Raw genomic sequence first — 16,715 nt, forward strand, 5'->3', positions numbered from 1 at the left:
GAAAATGGATGGATATCAGCAAAGCAAATAATCTTATTTCCCAAAATGTCGAGCAGTCAGTCTTTGGCAACCACTTTCAAGTTGAAGTGTGCAGAGACAGAATGAAGTTGGTGGTGGGAGTGGGTGAAGGGGTGTGGGGATGTAGGGTGAGGTCGTATGGCTGCAGGCATCCAGGGCTAAATTTGAAGTTGAAGCCGGACAGTGGCTTTTCTGATGTGTAAGCAATCAATTCACTGGGGTGATTGGAGACCTTTTGGGGATGGCAATCTTTGACCCCTTTGCTCCCCCTTGACCTGTCAGCCTGGTCACCATAAACTGCTGACTGCCACGCTGGTTAATGGAGTCGCCCTGTGTGAGCTATGAACGTGGATGCCTGCTCTCTCTCACACACACACACACACACACACACACACACACACACACACACACACACACACACACACACACACACACACTCACACTCACACACACACAAATAAACACACACACAGGCATACAACAACTCCCCCCAATCCATTAATATTGCATTCTCAACCTCTGGGACCTCCACTGAAGGGAGATGGTCCAGATCAATAACTGCCTGTTTAGTTTATTGGTGGTGGGGATATGTGCTTATACATACCATGTCCCGCTGTCACTTTGATTTAACTCAGGGGTCGAGCTCAGGTCGCTATCATACATTTGTAAAATATTATTTAACACCTGATATATCTTCCATACATTTGTAATCGATGCAGGGCCTAAACAGACATACGCAAGAGCTCACACCTGGATGCTGGACCAGGGTATGATTTAATCTTTCCAGGGCTGCACAGTCACTTTGCTGGTTTCTATTCCATTCGTCCATTTTGTCATTTTATTTCATTACAAATTAGTAGTGGTATCAATTTTAGGGTTTTTCCATTATGGTGGAGTAGTTTTGCCGAGCCTTGCCGTGAAGAACCATGAGCGGGCAAGCCATGCTGGCATAATTTGTGACTGGTTTTTTCCATTATAGTGTGCTGGTCCAGAAGAAAGAGTTGCCTACCGTGCTCACCTTGATGTTGGGGGGTCCGAGCTGTTGGTTCAATTCCCTGGTTAGCATACCTGACTAGGTACACCACAAAGAGGTCATAAAATAGGGAAATCCAGCAGACAAGGACAAATCACAACTGAATGTAATGTCAAAGAGGTCATTGCAGAGGATAATGTCAAGTAAGCAACTAAGCCGGTGAATGTAATGGAACATTTACCAGCTAAAAAGCCAGATAATTCCAAATATCTATTTCAGTGGAGACCAAGAAGGCAGCTAAAAGGAGAGTGAATAATGGACTTGCTCTTGCCATGTATGCAGAAAAACATCTCCAAATGAATCCTACTGTTGCTCCATATCTGTGTAAATTAGCATCTTTGCCAACACCCTCATTATATAAACTTGAAAGGTGCTAATATGTTAGTGGCATGTTTACAGCTGGTTCCTGCTGCCCTGAGGTGCCCACAAAATCTGTTATTGCAGATTTAAAGAGTAAAATAACTGAAAACAGCATAGAAAGACAAAAATATCAACATAGCTTCAAGTCAAGACAACTACATTCTCAACAGACTCCAGATGAGCAGTTACCTCTGGAAGTTTATGCTAAACCTTGCTAGCATTTGACAGGTGGGTGGTGTTCATTTTCCACTCTGCATACTCATCAGTTATAGAATATCCTCAAGTCACACAACCCCATTCATGGGTAAGGAGTGCGTAAAGGGAACCAGCCGGCTATGTCGTCTAGTTTCCCGCTGGTGAAAAGTTTCCTTTATGTTTCTCTCTGCACCAAAGAGCCCTGAGACTTGAGATAGCAGCAAATCTCTCATTCATCAGCTGACAGAAGTTATTCAGGCCTGAAGGTATTGATATGCAAACAAGATGGTTCAGGGCAGGTTTGCAGAACAGGCCTTTATCCAAAAAGCCCTGGCTCCATTCCTGATACATTTCTCTGTTTCTCACACAATGACCCTCCTGTCAATGGTGCATGTGAGTGTCTGGCTCCACTGAGGGTGCATAGGATCCAAACACACATGGATTAGACCAAACCCGGATATTGGGATGGATGGGCGAATGTCACCCCTTCAGATCTTTACACCCCAATGAAAGAGACTGGTGACCCTTACTGAGGAGGTCAAGTGTCCTCGCTTGGGCGGGAGAGGAATGGTTGCTTGGGGACTGCTTGCCAGTCTGCCATCCAGCTTACAGGGCACTGCATGGGTTCAGTCAGGCGTGGAACAGCTGGAGGGCAGGACAAAGTTTTAAAAACCACAACTAACTGCCACTTCTTTAATAGCTCAGTACCACCACTGAATTCCTCAACATGATCAAAACATGAGCAAGAGTCTACAGTCATGCAGATTATGATTCTAATGAAGCACTTGCAACCCCAGTTTCTTTATTTTGTCAAGAACGATATGATCCGTACAATAGGTTGACAAAAATCCTGCCACTGCTGTGCTCTAAAAAAACCCCAAAGAGTACGCCTTAAAATACTGAAAACAAGTCTGTTTTGTTCCCACGGCAGAGCAGCCGCACACAGTCTATCTACTGTCCACATTCCCCTTTAATGATCCAAACAACATCTCCTCTCACTGCTCAAGTGACTTGAGCAACTGGTCACCGGCCACTGCTTTGCTCCACGACTTGCTCTCCTCTGTGGAGGTCAGGATCAGCCCTCTGGCCTGCCCAAAGGTCAGAGTTCAAAGTGCATTCCACCACCAGGGTCACCTATGGTCATCTGACCCTCATGTGCAGTGGGTTATTCTCAGACTAATAAGGGGAAAGTGATTATGATCTGTTACCGTCCCCTGTGATGGCCTCATTTATCTATCTATATGAATGATAGAGCTGAATTGGTCATTATTGAGGGCCAAACCCTTTCGTGTGACATTATGTATGATCCCTTATGTTTTCCCAGAGTGGCTGTGGTGGGATTTTTTTCTGTGTGTTGGGCCCTGGTGGTCATTTGATAGAGGAGTCATCTGTTGCCCCTTGACCTCAAGGTATCACAGTGTGAGGAAGAGGGAGAGTCTGCTGTCAGCCAGACATACCTGAGTCTGACACCTTAAGTCTCAACTTGAAGATCCATTATTAACATGTTCCACATTTTGTCTGACGCTAACTATCCGGCTCCACTGTTTATTCCTTGTTGCCAGCAATCAGAGGATTTTTCTCAGGACATACCACTGGACACTGAATGTTCAGGACCGGCCACAAGCTGAAATGATTCTCAGATGATTATGATGTTAAGACCGTCACAAATTGATCGACTCTTGGCTAGCAAGCTAACAATAGGCTACATCAAAACATGTATCTTTGTTGTGGAAACCACATCAATTCCAGCACAAGAGGCGCACGCACACACACACACACACACACACACACACACACACACACACACACACACACACACACACACACACACACACACACACACAGCTCATACTGTTGAGGGTGTTGACCACAAACTGGCTACAAAGAAACAGAAAATGATCTCGAGATTGAATAAGAAATACGAATATCCCTGAAGAGACACAAAACGACTACAAATGAATGCAAAATGACCACAAAGAGACTACAAAGAAGCAGATCTACAATAAAAAGAGTTGGAAAACGACCATAAACAATACAAAATGACCACAGGAACAAAAAACAAGCACAAAAAGAGGCAAAATGACCACAGAAAGATGGGAAAACAAACAAATGCAGCTGTTTGTAGTCGTTTGGGTGTCTTACTCCTTTATGCAACAGGTTGGGGACCTTTTGCATGTATCTCGGGTGCCCATTGTCGTATCATCTCTCCATGTATGTTGGCTGTTGTCTGGAAACTGCGTATTTGGAGTTCCAATCAGCAGCTATTTAGATTGTTTTGTATTAGAATGTTTCTAGTTGTTTATTTGGCATTCACTTATTTCACTGAATAATTAAATTATTAGTTAGGCACAGTTTGTTATTTACAGAATCAGGGTTTGAATCTGAGTCTTGACACATTTATTTATTCTGAAAATGTGCCCCCTTCTTTAAAATGTGCAGTGTGTCCCCCTTTTCAAAGCCTTTTAAACACACCTCTGGAGGGACTGCACTGACAGTACAGTGATTGAACTAGAGCCCCGCTCATGAGAGCCAGAGGGCTGTTGAATCTCACTCGTACCCTGCTAACAAGAACTTGGTCAGTTCAAATGCTGGAATCAAAGCCTTGAACATCAAAACCGCGTCCTTCAAACTCTCCGTCCTGCTGTTGTCTGTTTATCATAATTGCTTGAATGGACGCCAAATCATACAGCCTGTGATTGGTTTAATATGAGGCCTTCTCTGCTTTGACAAGCAAGCTTCAAATTAGGAGAAAACACTTGGTTTTGGCTGCAAGAGCCGCATTCCTCCAGCCAAGCAGAGAGGATCTGCACCCGAGTATCCTCTCTAATTAGCAGATCAAGGGAAGAACAAAGACATGGACCATACATTAATTACAAATCACTGGGAATAAATCCAAGTCCTTGCGCTCCATGCTGGTAAATGCTATTTTCCATTTGAACGGCCCCCCTGATGACAGTTTGCTTAATGAATGGACCCTCTCATTGATTCCACCATATGTTCAGCAGAGCCAGTTCAATGAGGTTTTGTGCTGCTTCGGATCCAAGATGTTTGGTGGTCCAGTCATTTAACGTTTCGGGAGCGGAAGGAGACAGAGAAAGAGGAGAAACAGCCAGATGAACACATTAAAAGAGCTGGATTTAACATGCTTCGTTATGATGTTTGGGAACAGGTTGTCTTATAACAAAAAAAGGCTGAGCTAAAACAAAAGGTAGAAGCTGACGACTTGCCCCCAGGGAGGGTCATTAACACCTAATGAAGCTGACCCCACTGTGGGTATCTATGGATGACCTTTGACCCTTAAAGTGCATGTCAGAGTCCTGAAACGGGCAAATTATTAGAGAGAGGATAGTTGTCCTTCTGGGGATATGCAGCTATTTTTGATAATGTGCTACGGCAATTAATTATTAACGATTTGTTGACAATTACTGATGATTTAGTGAAATTCTAGAATAACTGTGTAAAAAACAGAATCATTTAAACAACTTTTCAAACTGAGACAAACATGATTAAACAGCATTCCCAGCGGCAGTGGAGCAAAAGATATTATCACTTATGATATGCACTCATCCTAACATGCATAACAGAAAATATTTCACATGTTCAGCTTCACACTGCAGAGAGAGAAACCAAAACCTTCAAAACAAACAGCAAAAAATAAACAGTTTTTTAAAATAATTAATTTATAATTAACTGATTTAATAGCTAGAATTTATTGAGGAAGATTGAGCTGAATTAAATTAGAAACAGCTCGTAAAAATGTTCCTAACAGAAGGACTGAAGAAATGTGAGACTTAAGCACTTAACCTAGGAACCCTGAATGACCCCCACCTCCACCACCACCACCTCCACCACCACCACCACCACCACCACCTCATCTGCTCACTTTCTTCTTCCCTGTACTTTCCTCAGTGCTCATTTGCCTGCTGTGTCAGTGTTTCACTCCATGTGAAGGGCCTGCCTTTATGCAGCTGTTTCTGGACCCTGCGCTCTGCAGCCTGCGCTCTGACAGTTCGACAGGCTGCTCACTTTAGTTACATTGATATAAAACATGTCACAGGCAGATGTGATTGCATGTATGAGGCAGCAGAGATCTCTAAATCCCATTCCCTTCCCTCACGCTTCCCTCCCTCCCTCCCTCCCGTCCTTCGGTTTTCCCTCAGCAGCAAAAGGTAAATCAGATGCCATTCTACGGAGCAGATGTCTGGGGAGTCAGGTCTCCTCTTGTACACTGGACTCTCTCTCTGAAGGCTCTCTTAAGTCAGATGGAGTTTCCTCTCGCTCTCGATGAGGAGACGGAGAATGTCTTCGGGGACGTGATCGTCTTTCAGCAGCTCGGGGGACGATGCAGAGAGGAAAAATAAAAACTCCTGCTCGCATACAAAAAAAATGTTTTCTCAGGCCTGTTCAGCAACATTATTGCTCCTGTTGTTATTGATAAAAATGCTTTTATTCAATAGTTATGGTTAAATTATAACTTAGAGGCCCATCCTTGACAATACTGAAATAGTAAAAACTGCATTTATTTTTCTTTTCATTTTACTTGCATCTTTCAATTTATTTCATTATTTATTTATTTGTGGCTGTTGTTTTTATCAATGACTTTTATTTAATATTTGTGACCACCACCCTGCATAAAAGTGTTCTTAAGATTTTTATTAGCTTATTTTCAATTTTATTTGCTTTTCTAACTTAATGTTTTTTGGTATTTTGTAGTTTCAGATGATGGTTCAAAGGTTTCAGAGGCTATGCTATGGAGTCCCAACACTGACAACATGCAGTAAAATGTTATCAGACAAGTCAAAAATATGACTAAATACAAATAACATTTTTTCTTAAATAATTAAGAAAACAAATACATGGTTTCATACTTTTCCTTTAACCTTAAACAGTTAGTTAAAATTTTAAAAAAAAGTATCTTTCGCACAATGAGCTCTACCCCTTTACGCTAGCTAACTAGCTGATACTAACATTCGTCATAAAACTAGACCAGCCGGTGCGCTGCAGTGCATACTGCTTTAGCATCGCTGTGTAAACTTTAGTAACAGCACTGTTAATGTTAGCTGGCTAATGCTACTGGGACTTTAAATCCAAAAATGTCTAAAAATGTTAGTGCAATTTTCCTGACGCTGACTCAGTGTGTGCTCACTGAATGTCAGTAACTCAGCATAAGCAAATATTATCTGTCGGTATGAGTAAAGATCACGAAGCTTTATTATCTCCAGTGATTACACAAGCACAGTGGAGGCTGCGACCTCTTCCTGTGTACTGCTGGGAGCCAGGCTACAGTTAATTCCCACTTTGGAGCCGGAGATGGGAACAACATCACATCTCATCCCTCAGGGGCCTGACAGGGGACCAGATCACCTCCCCGAGTCGTATTATTTAATATCAGAGCGCTTTACTTGGGAGGCTGCTAAGAGGTCAGAGATTTACGGACAGTGTTCAATAAGAAGCATGTCACACAAGAGAAGACACGAGCACGGACACACACACATACACCAGCGCACGATTTACAGACACTAGCATTGCTGAAGAGAGGGTGAGATAGAGAGAGAGAGGCAAACTGATGCAGATGGCTTCAGGGTGATTGAGACAGAGGGGCAGAGCAAAAAGATGAGATGCTGCCGATTAGACAAGGATGGAGAAAGAAGGAATGAGTCCAGCGTCCAGGTCAGGCCTTCAACACCGTGAAAAGAAATGAGACGAGAGGTCCCAAGAAAAATAGAAATCGTTAGCCACACACATTTTCCATCGTTCTTTTCCTTTCCCTCCATGAAGGGAAACGCACAAGTTGCGATAGAAGATCACCAACTGTAACTACAAACAGATGTGGTTAGCATTCACAGTCTAAATGATCAATAAAAATGATAAGGTACTGACAATGTAGTCATAATTACTCTTCATCGACTCCCAAATATCACATTGTTTTCAGGCCATAATGGCCACATAATGCAGTTCAGTCATATCTGTCACCCTTAGACAGACACTCAGACACCAGACTGACATCGTTTGGTTTGAAGGATAAGAGAAACCAGAAATTAACAAAGAGAAAAATTATATACCCATGAAATTGCCATTAATCCCAATGACTTTAAATAGCATTCAGTAGATGAGAAGAGGTTGGAAAGGCAAATATTATTACTGATAGCTTGTTTTTGATTATATGAAATGACTGCTTTGATGTAACCAATGGACCCTGTGGTCAAGTCAGGCATCTAATTCATCAGTAAGTCCATAGCACTGTCTAGAAATGTTTAAAAAGAGCTAATAGAAGCACTGATAGAGCCGCACATGTTCCACAATAAAAGTTCATTTTCGTACTAAAAGATTGTTATAGACCTTGACGTCTGGTCTTGTCTGGAGGTGAACCTTCACGTCCTGGAAACCCACACAAATAGGCTGTTCAAGGACAGACTGAAATACCAGACCTTTATTGGACCTTTTAATACAAATCTGATATTGGCAAATCATGATGGAGGTTCTGATTTTATCTGAGTCATTCAGCTCGTGGGAAGAACGTCAGTCGACAGGTTAATCTAACATAATGTTCTGAGGATTTTGCCGACTCTGACAGAAGTCATTCCCTCCTCTCTATCAAGTACACTATATTTACTTTCTACCATTTTATTTGGAATACTGAGTGTAAAACGTTAGCATGATGATGTTAGCATTACAATAAAAGCGCTGTTGTACTGATTCAGCAAGATTTTCCAGCATGCATCAAACCAGTGTATCTCACCTAATGCACATGATGATCTGTTAAAATTATGACAATTGTTAGACAAAACCATAACTTCCAGTTTGAGCCTCCAGAGACCTGTGCTGGTTAAAACCTTCTCCATACATCCTATGCAGGCCACCATAACGTGCTCCATAAGCTGTCCATCTGTTCCAAAGACACTTCACATTCCCTGAGATCAATTGGAGGTAGCCCGGACAAGCCATAATACCCCCACTGGCCGACGCTCCCATGGCGCGCAGTCAATCCCACCACCCCGATCTGTGAGGCTGACACTAACACACAGGTAATAGAGCACATCGTAACCAGCACATGAACAGCCGCTGCAGGCGTGATCAATAGGCAGCTAAAGGAACAGGTAATATGATATTGATGGACCCTCAATTACAAGGACGGTGAGCAGATGTATGTGATTTTCTGTGTGTGTGTGTGTGTGTGTGTGTGTGTGTGTGTGTGGCATCTCTGCAGCCACCCATGCATACATGTGTGTCTGAGTTAATATATCTTTTTACTACACAAATGTATCTTTGGCCAACTTGACACGCCGCTGCATTCGTAGCAGCCGCTCTCCTGCTGCAGCTCGCTGGTGCTGATCAGTAATACACACTGAAGTGTTCATGAGGCCTAAAGGAAATCAATTACACAGTGACTGTGTTGTTAATATGAGGACTGTATTGGCACTTATTCATGAATGAGTCCCCATTTGCACTCATATCAGTTGTTATTGGAAAATAAACAAGGTTGGAAATTTCCCAAATGATCTTTTAAGGATGAATTAGCTTCCAGTCACTGTCTGAAATGCCTTTGTACTGTTCCTGTAAATGTTCTGCATCATTTTATCACAGTAGTTAACCGATTCAGCTGAGCAGCAATGAGCCCTTTCGAAGAAAATCCTTCTAGATCAAATTATTCCTACATATAGGTATGTAATCCAGGCCAGAGTGAAATACCAGAAGCCCAACTCTGGTGGTCCAAAGTATAACGTCACTGACAGTGAAGGGGAAAACGACTTAGAGGTCAAAATAAATGTCCCAAAAAGAGAGTGGGAGAGCAAATCAGGCGAGATGGTGTCTCCTAATCCAAATATAACAGATGCCTGTGTAGGTTCAATGAAACAGACTTGTTTTAATTCCAGACAGAGACAGGAGCTGGCATGGAGGTCCGTATCAAGTGACCACAGTGAAAAAGGTGAAGGAGACGGTAGCAAAATTGTTGAATTTAACCTCCGAAATAACCCAGACGGTCACAGGTCAAAAATAAGTCTGCCGCCTTCACAGGCTTAATCACAGGCAGAGGCTGAAACAGTGACACGCAGGTCGAACTCAGAGGCTGGAATATAACAGAACAGACAGTGCACTTGTCCTGATGGAGCCATTAGGATTCGCCGCATTGCTGTGGGTCTGAACTAACCTGTCATCTCCTGCGCTGGCAGCTGACCGGAGGACAGACGTGTCGCTGCATGCTGAGCTGAGGGAGAGGGCCCGGGCTGCCCACCCATGAAGCACCAGCACCCACTTTCCCCGCCAACTGCTTCGCTCGCGTCTTCGTCTGCTCTGTCGCTCTCTTAATCAAGCCTGATTGACTTTTCACATTTACGTAAATAGACGACGTGGCAATGAGGGAATTAAGATGGCAGTCGCTGCGGGGAAACTCCAAGGTGGTCTCACTAGTGGGGTTGAAACCCCCAGGAGAGGTGAAATGTCAGGGTGAGGCTCCCTGTGAGTGTCAAGACAGCTATGTCAAATAAAATAAAACTGTTATTTTGCCGAGAAGGGTCTACCTGACACCAGATCAGTGGCTAACTACTGAATATCACAGTTACAGGGCAGCTAATGACTAATATTATGTTGAATGTTATGTCAGCTTTAATGGATGTCTCACCTTTTCAATGAGTTTTAAAGTTAACATAAATAGGCAAAATTACACAGTGTGTTAAGCCGAGTGAATGTCTCATAGATCATGACAAAATGTGCTAAACAACATGTGGAAAAAGAGAGTGGTTACATATAGACCCTCATCTACACTCAATCAGATGCAATTAACATGATTTTTAATACCACAAACTAGACTTACTGAACTGGTATTTACTGCACGATTATATTATGAAGTGTTTCTGCTATTTTGTCAACCGCACTCGAGGGCTGCCAAGCTGAATTTATACTCACATGTCATACAAGCGCCCACAAATTTTCCTCGTAATTGTTGTTTTTATTGACTTCAAATAATGCTTTAAAATGTGAATATTAAATATGAAATATTGTTAAAATTTTAGGGATTTTTGGAAGCATGAAAAAGCAAAACTTCCCACTATTTTACAACCAGTACTTTATTTTATAAGATAGAATTTATTTTTTTTATATAATTTTTTGTCTCTGAACATGTTTTTGATTCCTTCCCATCCTCACCATGTGACCCTTCCTTTTGACTATTATTTTACGTTACTAACTCAATCAATCATCAATTTCTCTGTCTCCATTTTTACGTTCCTGCAGCTCCACATCTTCCTGATTTCCTCTCCTCATCACTGGCTTCTTCTCTGTTCTATCCCCAGACTCTCTCTGTATTTTCATTTATTCACTTATTGAGCTGAGCACGACATACTCTCACTTCCACTTTAATCAAGACTCGGCTTAACATCCTCTGTGAAACTGCTGTTGACGTTCCATTACCCCAAGCTGAGACTGTCTCTGTGCTGCCCGCAGGCTTACTCTCTATATATCTCTCTGTGTGTTCCCACTCTCCACCACACCATCGAACCCTAAAAGCCTGACTGGTTATTGCTGGGAAGCTTGGCCCTTCCCAGTCACATCCTCCCCCGCTCTCTCTGTCATCCCTCCCAGTCTCTGCTGGTCTGGACTGACTGCTGAGGCCACGCTAATGCGCTGCAGTACATGATGGCCCTGGCTGGGATGGGGCCATAATTCGTTCCATTCCTTTTTATTAAACCCATAGCCACACTGTTATTAGTGCTTGGTGAGGAGAGCGGCTCTGTAACAGCATGATGTCTTCCATATGTGATGGTAGTACCATCCCAAGGAGAGAAGACTGGGAGAGACAGATGAGACGGAGCCTTTTCCCTCTAATGGCAGAGTTTGGTTTGAAGAAGGCCTAAGTGACATCCAACGGGATACGGGTTCAGAGCGGCATGGCTCGCTCTTACAGGCATCTAATGCATCAGTGCAGCGTTGCAATGCAAGACTCATTACAGCCATTTCTGCAGTGGCATCGTAGAAGTCCGTCTTTGATGTATTTCTCTTGCATCAGTCTCTCAGATAACATCTGGTCTTAAAAACAGAAAACCATGACATATCTATGTCCTGTCGTCATCACTTCTGTGAGCTGCGTCCCTATATTCATAATAGTTTGTAGACTGGCGTTTGCCTGACATCGTGTGTTGTCACTTCAACTCAGTTCCTCTTCCTCTCGTCCTCGTTTGGCTCTTTACAGAGTTGATGGACAAAATGTCAATTAAACATCTGCTCGTCTCCACATGTACTACCACAGCTCATTTTGCTTCGCTGCTTTGTTTTGTCTTCTTCGGGTTTGGACGACAGCCCGCCAGAACTTCCTGAAGCATCCAAAAAAATGTTTTCAGACTAGAAACAAACTAAATCATGGTTCAGCTGTTTGGTCCAGGGGAGGTTTCACACCTGTAATTTTGGTTTCAAATTCAATTTCATGAACACATTAAAAAGATATGCAAGCCAGTAAAGGCAAATCTGAACTGTTTCTTAACTGTAAGACTGACAGCAGCTCAACTGTTCGTGCATGCCGTGATCTTTTCACATTTATCCTGTGCGTGTTATAGATAGGCTTCACAGTCAGCTGTCAAACCTCTTACATCACTATAGAAACAAACACTTAAAATGAGCTTTACCAAGTTTGATTCAATTGAACAGTCTTGCCTCAGCTGTACTTTGTCCAGATGTCACAAAAACAAACACCGGGAGAATCACCATGAGGGGATCAGCGGATGACAACTGCAGGGTGGCAGAGCGCAAAACGACTTCGGTCGGTCATCTTTTCCAGTGAGGGGAACGCATGTTTGCCCTACCAGCAGACATGAAAACCCAGACTGATCTGAAAACACTTATTTCAAAGGTCAAACACTGGCTGAAACAAAAGCAAGCCTGCACACACGAGCGTGGAGACGGGCATGCAGTCAGAGGAACAGATGCACATAATGAAAATAAACTCATCTGTGTATAAAATAAAGTTAGATACCACTCATCTAATTCAGCTAATGTGTACAAAAACATGTGCATGTTAGCTAACTGGCTATGGCTTCATATTTAATGTCAGATGAAAGGTATTGATCTTCTAAACTGACTTTTGGCAAGAAATCCTATTTGCCAAAGGTCCAGCTGTGCCTTTAATATTTACAACTACTTGTCTTAGCGCACATGTCATATGTCTGGCCATCTTTTAATGGGTGACTGGAGACTGAACAGATATCTCAAAAAATGTCAGACGCACACATGCTGTGATGTTCCTGGTAGATTAAAGGGCTTTCTATTAGCCCGAGCAACAGAGGAACAACTGTTCCACATCCTCCGAGCAGCAGCGCTTTATGTACAGCACCGACAGTAGATCTGTTGTTAATGAGCAGAGCAACCTTCAGACATGGCAATATCAAAGTCTCTGTTATTCTGCATATTAAGTCCTGCAGTAAACAGATCATCACTATGATAAGTAACATGGGAAAGACAGAGGAAGAGAGACACTTATAACCACAGAATGAACATAAACAATGGATATGAATAAAAATGCTGAGCATTTCTAACCAAGGCACCAGTAAATTAGAGGATATAAATTCCAGTGTTCTTTCCACATTTGGAAAAAAAAATATATATATATATGAGATTCATGCTTAAATCTGGTTCTCTACTGGAAAGTCACATTCTTACTCTAAGTCCAATAATACAGAATAATGAGTTTTATATTCCAAACAGTAGGTATTTTACTACACTTGAGGTCACTCTTATTCAAGTATTACATATTTCAGTCTCCAATGAAACAATCCATTATAAATAATAACAGAAAAGCAGTCGTCTGCATATGTTGAGGCCATACAGATGATGCTTAACGCAGAACATCAGTCATATAAAATCAGCACCTAAACAACGCGGTACTGAAATCATTTAACAATCAGCTCATAAATGCCGTTACAGCGTGAAACTGTGTCCTGCTTTCAGTGGCGATGCTCCAGAATATAATGATTTCATTGTTCGGTGGAACGCATGCAGCAGCAGAAATGAGTGCTTCTGTTTCATATATCACTCGGTGATAATTGAAGAAATGTGTTTCCACCCTTGTTTTTGGAAGAAAAAAACACTTCAAAGATTTTTTTTTTTTTTTTAAAGATTTTGAAAAAGGACTCTTAGGGTCAAATCTGGAGCGAGATAATTCTGTCAGGGCTCGTCAGAGGGGAACCACCTAAACAGTGCATGTCGTGAAGACATTTGTGATAGACTGGGACAGCAGGACGGGCTTTGATGTAGCTGAAATACAGCTCTGCACCATTCCACAGTTAAAATGATGAAATGCTTTCTCTGGGTAACGTTACATTGACAGTGGCAGTATATCAGGCGGGATTTTTTTGTCTCAGTGCGTAAAAAGTCTGAATTGACTGATGCTCTGGGACTCCATACTAAAAGCTACATATGCACACACGCACATATTTGAACAAGCTGCTCATGAACTGAAAATCAAGATTCAGGATGAGTGAACAATACCTCACGTTTGTCCATAAAACATCTTGCTATGTTCCAAATTCAGATTAGAAATTAATAATGCATAATATTAGGAACTGGAGGGATGTTTGTGCATGCAGAAAGTAGTTTGAAAAACTAAAAAAAAAAGTATTTTCTTTATGATTCACACTTGTTTGCTGTGGATTGTGATGAGATTTGGATTGCCAGATTGCAACTGCTGTAAGATGGTGAACATGGTAAACATTTCACCTGCTAAACAGCAGCATGTTAGCATTGTCTGACTGATTCAGTGTTAAAAGGGTTTGCCATAATCCCCCATTCTGGATTAAGGCCATATCTGTGCAAGGCAGACATCATGAAGACAACACGAAAACATGCCTGAGCTGGAGCTGGGTGTGAAACAGGTGGTGTTACCTGTTTTGTGTAGATGGCAACATGAAAGCACCCAAACCGCAGCTGCATCAAAGCAGCTTTCATTTCGTAACAGCATGCAGATGTTCACTGAAAACAGGCCACAGAAAAGTTTCAGTTCAGCCATGTTTTGCGACACTGTCACTTCTACCCCCCCCCCCCCCCCCCAGTTTGGTTGTAACTTTTATGTCATGTAATGTTATGTTTCCTGTCTAGCTTAAGTCTCATAGGTTGGACCTGCAAAACAAGAGGACTCATAGCAATAACATGACCGATGCCGCAGTCTTCCTCCCATTACCTCAGCGTGGTGGCATAATGATGGGATCTGACATCATGCATGCCACTGATTTCTGTCTTTGTGCTCCTTTTCAACAGCATGTTATTAACATCATTTAAGGTTTCCTCCACAGTCGCACACCCCACCCCCCTGCCCTCACTGGACAGGGGGATGAGGAGACAGAGTGCATTGTTCCACCAGGGCCCAGCTGGATTCAGTGGCTGTGAGCAGACCCAACGGTGCAGCAGCCATACAGTATAGTTAGTCACACAGGTGGCAGGGAAATTACAGAGTACACATACTTGTAGTTTGGACGTCTTCCACTTCTGGAAGCCAATAAAGACTGCACAGGCTGCTGCCAACAACTGCAAAAGCTATACTTGGATGTAGAAGTTTGGGCCATGCCAAGATATTGCTCACCAAGCGGCGCTCATACGGACCAATATGTTTTAATGATCGGATTCAATAAAATAATGATGATTGGTTCCATTAGATCCTTACAGAATATCTCTTTCAGGTTGAAAGACGACATAACTTATTTCAATCTTCACAATAGCTCTATTGTCTATGTGTGTGTGCTTAAACATTCTGCAAATGTGCATGCTTGCATGTAAAAGCCTTTGATGCACCAACCAAGTACCAAGAACTCCAGCTTGTCTGCCCACTTCCTAAATTACAATAGTGTAAAGCCACATGTGTAGGGGTTTTTTGATCACATTTGGGTATATAAACACCAGTTTTTAGACTCCCTGATTACAAATGGTCGTTAAGATCAAGCCGTAAGTCAGTGCGGCTCTGTTGTTCGACAAAAAAATAACAAGCTGAAAACTAGAGTAGAAAACTGGAGCTGTCACATCCCTTGAATCCACACAGCTCTCAAAGGACCTGAGCTTGGCTTTGTGTTGTCTCTGTGTTGCCATGCCTCTGAGCAGTCGCCGGTGTCTGTACTTCATCCTCTCGTCTCGTGTTTTACACAGGGCGTGCAGCGGAACCACAAATCTCCTGTCTGGTGCCATCGTGGAGGTCCAGTGGACAGTTGCATTAAAAAAAACTCAAGTACAAGAGCGTATGACCAGCAGAATATGGTTAAAGTCTCAAAAAGTAGCAGAAAGGCTCCTGTCTGTGTTATATAATTCAACATCTTATTATTGGATAGTGTTTTTACTACTGATGCATTAACATGTGAGCAGCTTTTTAATGTTGTAGCTGGTTGAGGTGGAGCTAATTCATATACTTTTGCGTCATTTAATATAGCACATATCAAGATAAGATAAAACTGAATTGATCCCACAGCGGGGAAATTATCAGTGCATCATGTTTTATATTCTAATGTTCAGCAAAGCAGTTAGTTACTACAGCTGTCAAATGAAAATTGTGTACATAAGTGTAGTAATAAGTGTCATATTTGCCTCAGAATTGTACCTATAGTGCTTAAGTGAATGTGCTTCGTTGCTCTCTACCATTGGGATATAAAGACCAGACAAGAAAAGCAGAAATACCTTATCATTGAGGGGTGGGTGTGGTTCCCTTTGTATCTGTAAAAGTGAATATTTTTAGTTTCAGCTTTGGGTTCAGATTTTTGATTTAGTACTTTGAGTTAAAGGTTTGAAAAGAGTCACTTTGTTTTGTCTTTATTTGTGGTGAACTTGCTTGTTATAGTCTGCCTTAATAAAGTAAATGTGTTTCTTTCTTTCTTCTTTATTTTCTATTTACATTTTATACTGCATTTTTAGATCATTTACCCACAAAGCCTGATGAGAGAGGCCCGTTCAAAAGGGCAGCACAGGACACACAAATGACAACATTCATATGCAGTTTATAGCATATAACACAATAGGTACTGTACATAAAGGAGAAAGCTTAACTAAGAAAACAGTCACATTCCTCATGAAACTTTCTGAATGTGGTGTTTGAATATCTGATGTGATGTCCGTGTTTCCAAATGAAGTTTGTCGTCTTATTCCAAGC

This window comes from Chaetodon trifascialis, chromosome 21 (genome assembly GCF_039877785.1).
Source record: "Chaetodon trifascialis isolate fChaTrf1 chromosome 21, fChaTrf1.hap1, whole genome shotgun sequence".
Taxonomy (NCBI): Eukaryota; Metazoa; Chordata; class Actinopteri; order Chaetodontiformes; family Chaetodontidae; genus Chaetodon; species Chaetodon trifascialis.